Raw genomic sequence first — 13,971 nt, 5'->3', positions numbered from 1 at the left:
AACCATGAACAATAATACGGAAAGTTTATAGTCTTGTCTAACCCCTATAACTATTCGTAATCTCACAATCGTTCAGTACAGTTAAAATCTTTTGCCTTGGTAATCTATCATATGCCTTCTTTAAATCTACGAAACATATCTATTCCTCTCACAGCACACTTTACGCCAGGGCTGGACAAATCCCAGGCACCCGTTCGCCATGGCGACGAAAAGAAATGCGTAGGTGCCTACAATTTTCAAATTGTAACTGCTAAATTCCATTCTGAGGAAAAACATTATTATCGGAATTTACTTTCACTCTGGAAATAACAACGTATAATAAATTAATTTGGTGGCATTAAAAAACTCTACATTCAAATTAGTTTTTTAATAATAATGTTATTTGCTTTACGCCCCACTAACTACGTTTACGGTTTTCGGAGACGCCGAGGAGCCGGAATTTAGTCCCGCAGCTCTTTTACGTGGCAGTAAATCTACCGAAACGAGGATGACCTATTTGAGCACCTTCAAATACCACCGGACTGAGCCAGGATCGAACCTGCCAAGTTGAGGCCAGAAGACCACCGCCTCAACCGTCTGAGCCACTCAGCCCGGCATTAAAATTTGTTGATGCTTGTTGTTTAAAGGGGCCTAACATCGAAGGTCATCGGCCCTTAAAATTTGTTCCTAAGGGGTTTTGTTTCTAGTTGTTGAAACTGTCGTCTCTCTAGCATATCTAAATACGGAGATTATAAGGTTTAGAAGCCTTTATAAGCATCAGTTATACCCGAAATTTATTTGAATCGATATGAGCGTTTGATATATTTCGTGATCACTCTTAACCATTACGTCAACAAGCTAATTTTGGCCGATCTTAGCGTCAGATTTTCTCCGTTATGTTCTTTGTATATTGCACTACTAGGGTGTGTAATAAGCACTGTTCGGGGTTTAGTTCATTTTAGAGTAGCAAATGTAATTTACGAGTGATTAAGATAGAGTGAGAGATTGAACTAGTTAATAATTAAAGAGGTAAGCAAATTATTTGTACTTTTATGCCTGGCGCCTAAGAAATGTTATTGGCTCCTATAATGTTTTCTGATTTGTCTAGTCCTACTTTACGCATACTAAAATCTGGTCCTGACAGCCACTCTGTGGTCTGAAATCACACTTGTTTTCATCCAACATACTCTCCACCACTGATTGCATGCTTCTTTCCAAAATGCCTGTGAACACCATGCGTGGTATTCTGATCAATGAAATGCTTCAATACTTCGATAGCTTACTTTTAAAACCTCGTATGTCCCAATGCCCTTCCTACCCACTATATTCCTTAAGACTGGTCACGCCTCCCAGCCACATACGAATATGCAGTCCATCGGAATAATTTTTGTTGTGTTCATTTTCCTATGCTAATGTGTAAAGGAAAATGGACCTGATCATATCGCATTATAGGGATATTATTTTCATGGTGAATATACGCACTCCTACAGTATAATGTATTTATGGTTCATTTTCCTTTGCAGATTAGCATAACAAAATGAACACAGCGAAAATTGCTCTGATGGACTGCATATCCATATGTGGCTGGGAGGAGTAACCAGTCTTAACCCGGGAGTGGAAACGTGGATTTTTGTAACGTTAATGGTAACGTGGGGTGTCCTCGGACCCCCAGCAGTTTCCAGTCGTCTGTGTTACTGGAAATAACGCAAAGTTATATTTTCATAAATAAACAGTAAGAGAGGTTTTAAAAGAGAATAAGACTAGGCTACAATATAGTGTAACATTTGTTATTGGCACATCAACAAACAGATACAAATCTCTGATGCAACGTTAATTCAGTTTGCAATCGTATTAATTTCTTTTGCAATTCCTTTCATTGCAAGTCTTATTCAGATTTACTAGTCGTGTGTTCACCAACATCAATGCAAGTTTTACAAACATTTCTCATGTGCATTATGCACATATATCGTAAACACTTACTGCAGAATTACCTAGTTTTTATGTCCTTACTCCCGGGACAAATAGCGCATCTTGACTTGCCACTGGGACCTGGCTCGGCTTGTGAACCATCATTTAGTTCAATCTTCACTCACTTGGCTGCTTTCTGGTGGATATGCCTAGGTATTTCGGGTTTCAGTGCACTTTTTCTGAGTTGATCTTCAACAAGTTTGACACCAATTTCTACCAGAAATTTACTGCGCATCATCTTCTTATCTGGCATGTTACAGCTGTAAATTACATTGCTATTTATTCCCGCAATATCCAGAACTCTGAGCAAGATTACCAATGGCCACCGTTTACATTTTCTAGACGTGGTGTAGGAGGTGCTTAACTCATCAACGACATTCACACAACATTGGTGAGGTTGTAAAAGGTAGTTATATTCGGTTTGTTGTGGCAACCTGTAGACAAATCTATGCTATCTATCATCTTCAAAGTGCATTGTTGACAACATTAGCATAGCCTTATTTTTCTTTGGGGCATAAGACACAAGTGTCCTATTTTGCCGCAACCCAAATAATGAGGAATTAGGTGTTCTTTCCTGCGCAACAAATTCCTTCGGCACTTCTCTTCTAAGGAATGACAAAGATGCACACAGTAAGAATACAATAGCTATAATATAAACAGTGATACATATCAATGCACATACCACCTCATTATTTAGTAGTGGGAATATTACTTACCCACAAACAAATGCACAACAACGCACAGCAAGGCAAAATTATGTACACAAAAATGTTCCACAAACGGTAACGCGGGGGTCTACGAGCACCCCAGTCACTTTAACTAGCTGTTTACTTCTTCCAAGACGGATAACACTCGAGAAACATTCAGTAACGTGTAAAGTGAACAAGTGAATGAAGCTAGACAAAGCTTTAGCAGTTCAGGCAACTAAACATAAACGCAGTAGTTCGAGAACTGACCGTGGGGGTCCAGCAGCACCCCGCGTTGCCATTACAGGGTTAAGAAAAATAATGGGTAAGAAAAGCATTGAGAGATACGAGGTTTTAGAAGTAAGCCTTCGACTTGTTACAATTCTTTTCTGCGTTTTCACTATACTTCACCATTTCGAAATTCTTTCCTGCGTTCTCACTGTGCTTCAGCATTTCAGATCTTTAATCTATTCCTGCTGCTTTATGAATGACCATGTAATTTATTTACAATCATTTCCAACTACCTTGAGCGTAATTTCACAGTCATTACTGTTCTCTTCCCCATGAAATTGGTTGTTCCCGATGTCAACAGAAATATTTCATTTTACGTTGAGAAGATTTTCAAAATATTCCTGCCATCTGCCCAGCGACTCCCTGATTCACCCAAAGACCCTTTTATCCTCTCTTTCTAAATTTATTAGTCCAGACAGGCTTCCTTGCCGCTTGACCAAGCCTTTCCAGGTTATTACCGAAATCTTTCTACAATTTATTCAACAAATAAACATTTGTTTCGTTCTGTTTCGTTCGTCTATGTATAATTTCCTATCTGTATGAGTTCTTATTTGGGTCTGTAAGTTTGGTTTTCTAAACTCAATGACGTGTTTTCTAACCACTTGACAACAATAATTGAACATTGTAAAGCTGAACATAACAAATTAAACAAATCTAACATATAATAAACCGAGGATAATTCAAAATATGACTTTCAGAGAAAATTTTCATTTGATCTTAGAGAAACACATTTATTTAAGTGCTGTACCTATTAAGCAAACTGTCCGGTTCCTTGGCTGAATGGTCAGCGTTGAGGCCTTCAATTCAGAGGGACCCGGGTTCGATTCCCGACCGGGTCGGGGATTTTAATCGCATCTGATTAATTCTTCCGGCTCGGGGACTGGGTGTTTGTCCCAATACTCTCCTCTTCATCTTCAGTCAACACATCAGAAACACGCTATAGTGATTATATCTCCACATAGGGTTGGCATCACGAAGGGCATCCAGCCGTAAAACAGGGCCAAATCCACATGTGCTACACAATTCGCACCCGCTAACTCACAGGTAGGGGGAAAAGCGGTAAAAGAAGAAGACGATCTAAGAAGCTATCGAGTAAGGGATTTAAAACGAGAAACTGTCCAGCTCTCTAATGTGGTAGGTAAGCAGAAAATGCAATTTTAAAACAAGCCTGTTGCACATAAAAAACTGGCAACTTTAAAGCCACAAAACATCAATGCCAGTTGACATGAAGATTTGGAGTTATTCTTTTCACATGGCAAAAGCATTCAGCGTGACAAATTTAAGCCGAATAGGATATGATTTGATATGAAATTACTGGATGCTAGTTTTCCGACGAAACGACCAAAATTCAGATTCCAGTGACTAAGCACCAGGAAGGGTATCTGGCCTTCTAGACCCACGGCCAAAACCCAAATCAGTCAGGCAGGCTCCAGTGATCATAGAACTAACTGGTATACAACAAATTCTATAAAAATGAATACCTAGCGAGAAAGCATGAAAACAATCTCAGCTGTAATGATCACAATTATCACTGATACACATCCAAAATGGGCAATCCCACTCGGCTATCTAAATTAATAATGAAGGATTAAAAGGCATAGGGCCTAAAGGAAATAATTCCTTAGAATTATCTCTTCCAAAGCTCTAGTCAAAAAGAGTCTTACATTTGTTTCCTCATTAATATCTTGCATCACAAGCAAAATAACTGACTGAAATGTATTTTTAATTTCCTCTTAAAACCAAGACAATCACTAGTCAAACATTACTGTTCAACTTTTCCCGCGCGGAACAGCATAGAACTATCTCCTTAAACTATGTTTTTAGTTAATTGCAATGTATTATTATCTTAGTGCATCTATTTCTTACGAAGGTATTAGACATTTTCAACAATCGATAATTAATAATACGTTGCCATTGCTGCCATAGGCTATAGGTTTACTCTACAACATTTAAGGTAATCGTATTGTTGTAAGTCGTCTTCTCCATACATGAAATAAGAGATCCAAGCAAGACTTTACTCGTTCACCCCTCGTGGATTTTGGGAGAGAACCGTATTTCGAGACTTTCTAACTGTCCCCGCGGAACAGCATACGCCTATGTCCCGAAAATATGTTTTTGGTTAATTACAATGTATTTTTAGTGTATTTATTCCTTACGAAGGTATTCAACGTTTTCAACAATCAATAATACATTGCCATCGCTGCCATTCAGGGGCTAATATTATGGTCTGATCTCACAAAAGCAGAGCTTCAAGTGACCAAACTTACAGATGGCAAGTAAAAGAAGTAATAAAATAGGCCTACAGATTTAAGCATAATAATCTATATAAATAAAATTATAATTTTGTTTGAGCACTTCAAAATTTGGCTTCTTCGTTTATTCTCGGATTAGATTTACATACAATGTTTTTCTGTCTGTGTCAACATCACAGCAAAACAATTTAACAGAATTTCTCGAAACTCGGTATATAGGTTCAGGGATTGCCGGGGTGCACATCAGACTACATATTATCTAATAATTATAAAGAGGCGTAGCAATTTTACGGGGATCGAAACAAGAAATGTCAAATATCTCCGTAAGATTAGCTGTATCAAAAAACTGTAAATAAGTTGAGCAATATACAATTTCCAATAATAATAATAATAATAATAATAATAATAATAATAATAATAATGGAGATGTTTGCAATATTATTAGTCTATATTTTCACAAAGCTTCGAAATATGTTCGGAAATAAGTTATTAATTATATCTTAAAAGTGTGAATAACAACAATTATGGAAAATCTTAAATCTTTTATGTCTGATACATTTTACTGCATACTATAATGGAGATATTCACGAATGTAAGTTTTTATTGCCAAGCGATCTTCGCTGACGTGGATATTGTATTGTTCAGTCATCATGGTAACGAACTTGCTGGCTATGGTGGTGGCGGTTGCTGCGATTGTTTTCATAAACTGCAAGACCATGTAGTCATTAGGCCCTACTGATCAGGCAGATAATGAGGATGACTGTCAAAATGAGAAGAAAAATGTGAAGGAATGATCACTTGAAGAATGAGGGAAAAGGGAATCATAAAAGAAAGGGTTAGAAGCCCAAGCCTCGAATGCTCTAATACCATCGAACAGGAAGAAAATGTAACGTGATGGCCATCAATATGCAAATCCCTAAAACGTATCAATAGAATTATACTGACAGACGACTGCTGCTGCTGTCAGCTGTGGGGTACTCAGTCTCTTCTGCTGCAATTCATCTCTGCTATAGATGGCATTACTCCAGCAATTATACAAGAACTAATCCCTCAACGAAGGGTAAGCCTAGAACATGTAGTAAAATATATTATGTGATTTTAGTATAATATGTTACCGAGCTCGATAGCTGCAGTCGCTTAAGTGCGGCCAGTGTCCAGTATTCGGGACATAGTATTTTAAAAAAATCATTGTGTAGTCTGTGATTTTTAAGACTTGATACAATGTTTATTTTCGAATTGAAAATGTAATATAAGTTTCATGTAATAAAAACAATATCTATGCAAAGGAAAGAAGAGGACTGAATTATCATTTATTTTAGCCCTCAAAATGTTGTCATGTCCCTCCATTTTTTTTATAACAATATCCCTCAATCTTCAACTAGAGGAAATTGTTACGCCTATGATAGAACGGTACTGGCTCAATTGGTTCGACCACAGCCTTGCAGTGCTGCTTTCTGGGCTCAAATCTACGCGACTGAATGTGAAATAGGCCATGTGAAAGACCAAGCTGATTTCTCTCGGTATCTCCATTTTCCTATCACGTTTAATTCTAATAATACTACGGTATACAATTTAACGTCTTTGTCATCCAGATGTAAGTCAAATTTCCTATACCTCGGAGCCTATCCCCTGATCGACACCTAGGCTGGAATCAATACAAAGGCAAGTGAGGCTAAGAGTAGAAATGTTACAAGTAAGTTCAAGTTTGAAAAATCCTCTTGGAAAGTTGCTGATCTGGAACCATCAACTAACACCAGACAGGTAGTGGTACTGAGATTTAGAAACTTGTTTTGGGAGGGGTCTAAATTTGACAATGATCTGATGTATGTCCAACTCTTGCTCCGTTTTTCTACGGGGTCGGATATGAATTGAGGACCATTTAGCGAGTTTTTACGACCAGATGCCCTTCCTGACGTCAAACTCAACGGAGTAAATGAGATGAAATGAATGACGTAATATACGATTGTGGGAAGGTAGAGGGTGAAACCTGGTGCTGGCACATAGCCTAGTCCCGTCAAATAGCACCAAGGGGACTGCTCAAGGCTTAACATCACCATCCGACGGACGAAACGCGAAGAAGTTTGGAAATTAATCCAAGCTTTTGGCACGCAATCTAGTGATTAGAAATTGTGTAACCCCACCTCTCCTACCCTCCCGGCTTACATTCTCATAGTGATGTTTTTCTTCCATCAAAGGGATTCGAACCAGCTAATCATGGTGTCAGACCATATAGAGTTGACGCCATTAACGATCAAGGCCACAACTATAATAGTGTATGTTGTGATTGTGATGTGCAAGTATTCTTAAATACTTAAATTGAAGATGGCAGCGAAAATTTCGGAGGTGGTGCTGCAACACTCTCACTCCCTCTTTAAACACGCCCTTGTCAAACACAGATGTCATCCGTAACACAAATTAGGCCTACGTTTTCACTCTGTTGACTGGACATCAGGCCGGAATTCGAATGGTCAAGACTTTCGAAATAAAACGGACTTATACAAAGGCTCAAGCGAATGCTACTACCATTCGAACTAGTTTAAGTCAATAAAACTGTATTAAGCCTATGTTAATTTTTTTTGACCTCTTATAGGTACCTCAACTTTAGGAGAACAACAGTTTTATTTACGCGAGTCTGACACAGCAGTAAGCGGCATTACTGATATTTCCGACTGCCCCCCCCCCACCCCCCAAAGTCTATCAACTGATATTTCCGACTGCCCCCCACCCCCCAAAGTCTATCTCCATACATAACACCGCTCCACATTATTAACTAACCGCCAAGGCTGGCTCATCTGCAATGCTAAAGTAATGGCAATAGCTTCCCAAGGTTGTCATCTCTCTGTGTGTATAGAATGTATCTACAGGTGGAAAAAAAAAAAAAAAAAAAAAAAAAAAAAACCAACACCGTGCTATAGAAAGGGACCATCGAACTGAAAACCAAATAATATTTCGACTACAATTACATGCACACATGCTTACCACTGAAAATTTTCACAGTGCCACACTTATTTAGTTTAACGGCGTTGTTGGAGGTTAGGTATACAATTATAAAATGTAGAAACTAGTTCAATGATTTAATATGGAACGTATTCCGAAAGGACGAAAGTACCAACGATATTTTTCCATTGTTGCAGAATTGCAATCACTTCATCAGTGGTGTTAGTTTGCATATGCCACACGAACATCAAATACAAAACAAACTTTTAATATGAGTTGTTACCCTGACATCAGCTGTACTGAATGCAAATCGATTGATGCATGTATAAATAAATTTGCAATTATTCCAAATTTGTAACAAGTTTTTTGTCTTTGCTTTGGGTATTTTTGGCAACGACTCAAGTATAATCAATGCATAAAAATGCATTAACCTAAGATACAGTCAGATATTGGAAGCGGCCCATGAGGACTACCTGTCAATGATGTAATGATTTGTAGTTCACGTCAGAATCGAAAATCTGTCACAGTGAGCACAAATGTCATATTATCTTATTGTCTAAAAACTAAATGAAGGGTACTTACTAATGATTTTTTGTGGATCTTGCATGACCTTTATAACACGCACAATTCCTGTCACAATCACAATAACTACAACTGATCCAACTTTGAACGAAACACAACCACAGTGAAAAAAAAAATGAAATGCACTAACCCGTTCCCTCCACTACTAAACAACAACAGTCCTATATGTACGAGGTTTCTTCGCGCTACACTCCCGACGGGAAAAGTCCCACCCCTCTTTGGGAGAGAAATGAACCATTCCATAATACAGAGTCGTCGGGCAAGTCACGTGACGTCTGCATCGCCTTAACCAAAGAAATACAGACATAAAGATATACTCGCCAGTACTTGTACTTGGATCGCCTTTTAAACGCTCTTACAAGTAGCCAAGGAAAACATCACGATTCGTAGTCGCTTTTGTTGAGCAGTAATAATAGCCAATGGAAAATCACTTCTTCTTCCAGAAAATTCAAAATTACTTAAAGTGAACGCTTCTGTTAAAATCAAGTACGAAACTTACGGTACCGGTACGGTACCTACTAGGCCTAGGATCTTCACCGAGATTTGACAAACGAGTCCAGTATAATTATGCAGCTCCTCTAAGTATGAAAAATAATACTCCGTGGGAGAGGAACTGAGAAGGAAAAACAAAATTTCTCTATAGTGGGCCTATATGTCCTGAACTGTTTGTCGATTTGGCCAAATGCGATTGCGGGCACACGCTACAGCATGTAAATACGACAAGACAATACTATTTATCACAGTTGGTCTTGAATTGAGTTGGCTTCCAGGTTGAAACATTCACGTTTCGAAACACAACTTTGTTTTCGGATCAGCTTACCTAAATGGTTAGCGTGCTGGCCTTTGGTCACAGGGGTCCCAGGTTCGGCTCCCGGCAGGGTCGGGAATTTTAACCATAATTGGTTAATTCCGTTGGCACGGGGGCTGGGCTGGGTGTATGTGTCGTATTCATCATCATTTCATCCTCATCATACGCGCAGGTCGCCTTCGGGCGTCAAATCAAGAGACCTGCATCTGGCGAGCCGAACTTGTCCTCGGACACTCCCAGCACTAAAAGCCATACGCCATTTCCATTTCATTACCTTCCCCACCAGTAGATTAAAATGAAATCTTTCGTCTGCTCTCAATCGTCATCATCATCATCATTAGTGAACCGTCTCTAGGTGCGGTGTATGAGCGCTTGCCACTTCAGTCGATTCAGGTACCATTTTCTTCCTGTACTCGGTTCCAAACCACCAGATTTTGTTTGACTTGTTCGAACGATCTCCTTCGAGATCCGCCCCTAGATCTTTGCCATCTATAAGGTTTCCTCCAACCATTCCTTAGCTACTGAGCAAGAATCCATTCTCATTACGTGGCCATATATTTCAATCTTGATCTGATTATGGTATCACATAACAACTCTCTTATTTGACTCTCTTGGCGAATTCTTTCGTTGCGGACCTTATTCCCCTGGTTTTTCCAAAGGAATTTCATTTCTGCAGCTTGGAGTCTACATTTATCTCTGGCTGTGATGATACCAGTGGCGGCTGGTGGTTTAAAAGTTCAGTGGTGCACAATTTTTACCAATGATATAATATGATTACAGGCTAATTTTCAAATCTAGATACATAAACAATACTTTTTTATTATTAAAAATAAAACAAACATTTTACATTTCTATTTTCAGGAATATTACTACAACACATTCACATTTTTTTCATTTAAAAACTCTTTTACCATACTGAAATGAAACACTTTGAGGTAGCCTAATTCCGGTATTGAAAAAAATCCTTTTGTAATGTATCTGGTTTCGAAATTAAACGTCACATGGGCCTTCCCATTCGTTTCACCTCGGATTGTTCCTCGGCAGTCCATTGTGGAAACAGCCTAGACATTAAAGACTGCACCGAATTCATAATCTGGCAAAATACCACTAACTGATAAAAATGCACAATAACAAAAACACACATGCTGACACGAATATTTACACAATGAAATCAATAAGCTACTTAGCTTGTACGCACATAACAAAGCTCATGACTATACTGAAAGAAATGGCGGTGTTTATTATCAAATTTAGAGACATTAGTTATATATCCAGCCACGGCCGACTTGATGCGTCGCTCTAGCCAGGACGAATAGCTCTAGCTAGCTCCTTACGGAGCGCAGCGAAGGATCCAACTGGCCGTGATCCAGCAGATGAATTTCCATCCGGTGTCGCTAGATAACACTCCTTTTCTATAACAGAATCTCACATTGAGCAGCAACGGTCTCTAGCGACTTCGCTAGTAGTTGGTTACGTAGGAGCACGGCCGATTTAATGCGTCGCTCTAGGTAGCTCCTTAGCACAGTGAGGGATCCAGTCAGCCGTGGTAGGAGGAGCCAGGTTAATAAACCTCCATTTAGGCAATGTATAAGAAGCCACGCCTATCTTTTCCTCTCCCCGCGGACCCCTCTAGCAGCCCCGCGCACCCCTCGAGCAGCCCAAGTTTTATCTTATCTCAGGTTGACTTCCCACTGCAAACTTTTCGGCTCCTGCAGTGAACATCTAAGAGTACCGGCTTGTAAAGTACCCTGTAGTCAATATTTGCTCTTTCAAGCTCTTGAAAGGTTTGTCTTGTTGAATGAAAATACAGTAGTTGAGTAATCCAAATGATAAAACTTTACTTAAAATAAACAAAAATTTCATGGGGGTAGCGCAAACCTGCAACCTTATGGAAAAACCGCCCCTGGATGATACAAGTTTCAAGGCCATAGGTTGTTATGAGCAAGAAGTAAGCTTGATAAAGTGTTCATTTGGCTAATATTGGAATCTGGCTGTTCCAGTGAAGGCTTCTAACCTCTTTGAACTCTGTGATTTCAGCATTTGATCAGTTATCTTCAGTCAGGACACTACCAAGGTATTGGAAATAGTTAACTTCTTGCAAGTCCCGTCTGTCTACTGTGATATTTGCTCCTGACTTTTGTCTGTTGACTGTCATAATAACTGTTTTTTTTTTTTTTTTTTTTTTTTTTAAAGGCTGATTTTAAGTTCAAATTCCTTAAAATGACAATTCCAAGCATTAATCTGGCCTTGAACTTCTTCCTCATTACCTCCTGAAATCACCACATCATCTGCAAATGCCTCGAATGCACTGTTCTTGCTGTGCTGTTTCACTCTTTTCATTATCTCATCTATCACTGCGGTAAATAGTAGCGGTGACAAAGTGCTGCCTTGTTGCACTCTTTTATTTGTTACAAACCAGTTGAAATAGCCATTTCCTATCCTTACACGGCTCTGGCAGTGTTTGAACAACATTTTTACTTTACTGATGAGAGATACTGGAATGTTTCTCCTTCTCAAGCAGTCCCAACGTTTATACCTCAATATGCTGTCATAGGCTTTTTCTAGGTCCAGAAAGACAAAGATGACATTCTTCTCCTTTTCCCAATGTTTTTCCATTATTATCCTAACAGCAAAAATGAGATCTGTTGTTGATCTGTTACTTTGAAACCCGTATTGTTCTTTCTCAAGCTATGGTTTAATGATATTTTGTAATCTTTTCTCTATCACTTTCTCCATCAACTTAAGTCCTTGAGACAGGAGTGTGATTCCTGTATAATTGCCACATATTTGTCTATTTCCTTTCTTGAAGAGGGGTGCTATACAACCCTTAGTCCAGTCAGTCAGGATTTTTTCTTCATTCCACATAGCAATCTTCAATCTAAATAGCCACTGAAGTCCATGAGTTCCAGCAGCTTTAATCATGTCTGAGCTCACCTCATCAAGGCCAGGTGATCTGCCTTTGCTCATACTGTTCAGAGCATTTTCAATCTCAAATCAAGTCAATGGGGATTCACTTTTTCCAGTATCCAATTCCAAATTTTCTTGAGTGATTTCTACTGGATATGTTGCATTATACAAGGAAGAAAAATACCTTCTCATCTCTTCCTGAATGTCTTCCTCTCTCCACGTTTTAACTTCATCATCTCTTTCCAATACTTTAATTGGTACATAAATGGTACTTTTGTGTTTCACAATTCTGTACAGAAGTTTCTTATTTCCTTTACTGTCTTCTACTAATTTGTCAGTAAATTCAAGCCAGTATTTCTCTTTCTCAGATTTAATTATCCTTCCTCTGAGTTTTAGGTCTCTTCTTCTTCTTCTTCTTTTATGACCACATAGGATCACTTTAGTCAGTCCGTCGTTCAGGTCTCTTTGAAGGGATTGTTCGGGCTTTGCGGTCCTCCCAGTACTTCTTCAGACGCTCCGTACTTCGTGCCCTTTCCTCAGTTGAAAATGTGCGTGTTGTTGGTTTGTTTTGTGTAAGGGTAAAGCGGAGGTTTGTATTCTTGAGTTTTGTATTCAATTTTATCTTATTTTTGGTGTCTTCTGTTGTAAGGCCTATTTCCTTCAGATCCTCTCTTACTTCTCTGATCCATTTACATCCTGTTGTGGTATTTTTTGAGACGAGATTGTGTTGTACTAGTTGTTTCAGAAGTCTCGAGTCCTGCATCCTCATGATATGTCCAAAGAATCCCAGTCTCCTCTTACGCATAGTATCTGTAATGGGTTCTAGCTCTTTGTACACGACTTTGTTAGGTATTAACCGCCACTGTCCATCTTTCTGATATTTTTTGTTGATACAGGTTCTTCCAATCCTCCTTTCAATTTTCTGAAGTCTGTCAGTCTTTGATTGTTTATTCAGGTAAAAGAGTGTTTCTGCTGCATATGTAGCTTCCGGTTTTATAACTGTGTTGTAGTGTTTTATTTTTGTATTTATTGATAGACATTTCTTTTTGTAGATATCCCATGTTAATTTTTGTGCTTTAGCTAATCTATTTGTTCTTACTTGGATTGAGATTTTTTCATTTAAGTTATGTGTTATTACTTCTCCAAGATATTTAAACTGAGTTACTATTTTGATTTTATTACCATTTATGGTGACTTCTTTTAGCTGTGTTGGTTTTTGGGGCATAATTTCTGTTTTTTCAAATGATATTTTGAGGCCAATTTTATTTGCAATGTTTTGAAGTTCTGATATCTGGGTTTTTGCTTCTTTTATGTCCACTGCTAGTAATGCTAAATCGTCAGCAAAACCCAGGCAATTTGTTTTGATTTTTCGGCCAATCTTTATTTTGGGGGGACATTTTCTAAACCATTCCCTCATTACCATTTCTAGAGCACAGTTAAATAATAGTGGTGAGAGCCCATCTCCCTGCCGTAGTCCAGTTTTAATTTCAAATGTCTCTGATGTTTCCCCCCTAAACTTCACTTTTGACTTGGTATTGGTGAGAGTCAATTTTATCATGTT

The 13,971-nt window shown here is 38.6% G+C and overlaps 1 protein-coding gene across 1 annotated transcript in view; it reads right to left on the bottom strand.

Annotated features, from left to right (window-relative positions):
• Positions 1-8,885, bottom strand: part of wit (wishful thinking) — a 503,764-nt gene extending 494,879 nt beyond the window's left edge. Inside the window, exon 1 of the mRNA XM_068228016.1 lies at positions 8,696-8,885. The gene's annotated coding sequence lies outside the window, so the exon portion shown is untranslated. The remainder of the gene's footprint in view (positions 1-8,695) is intronic.
• Positions 8,886-13,971: the final 5,086 nt, after the last annotated feature.

Source organism: Anabrus simplex, chromosome 5, assembly GCF_040414725.1.
Source record: "Anabrus simplex isolate iqAnaSimp1 chromosome 5, ASM4041472v1, whole genome shotgun sequence".
Taxonomy (NCBI): Eukaryota; Metazoa; Arthropoda; class Insecta; order Orthoptera; family Tettigoniidae; genus Anabrus; species Anabrus simplex.
Note: the sequence above shows the minus strand (reverse complement) of the source record. Positions and strands in the feature narration are given on the sequence as shown.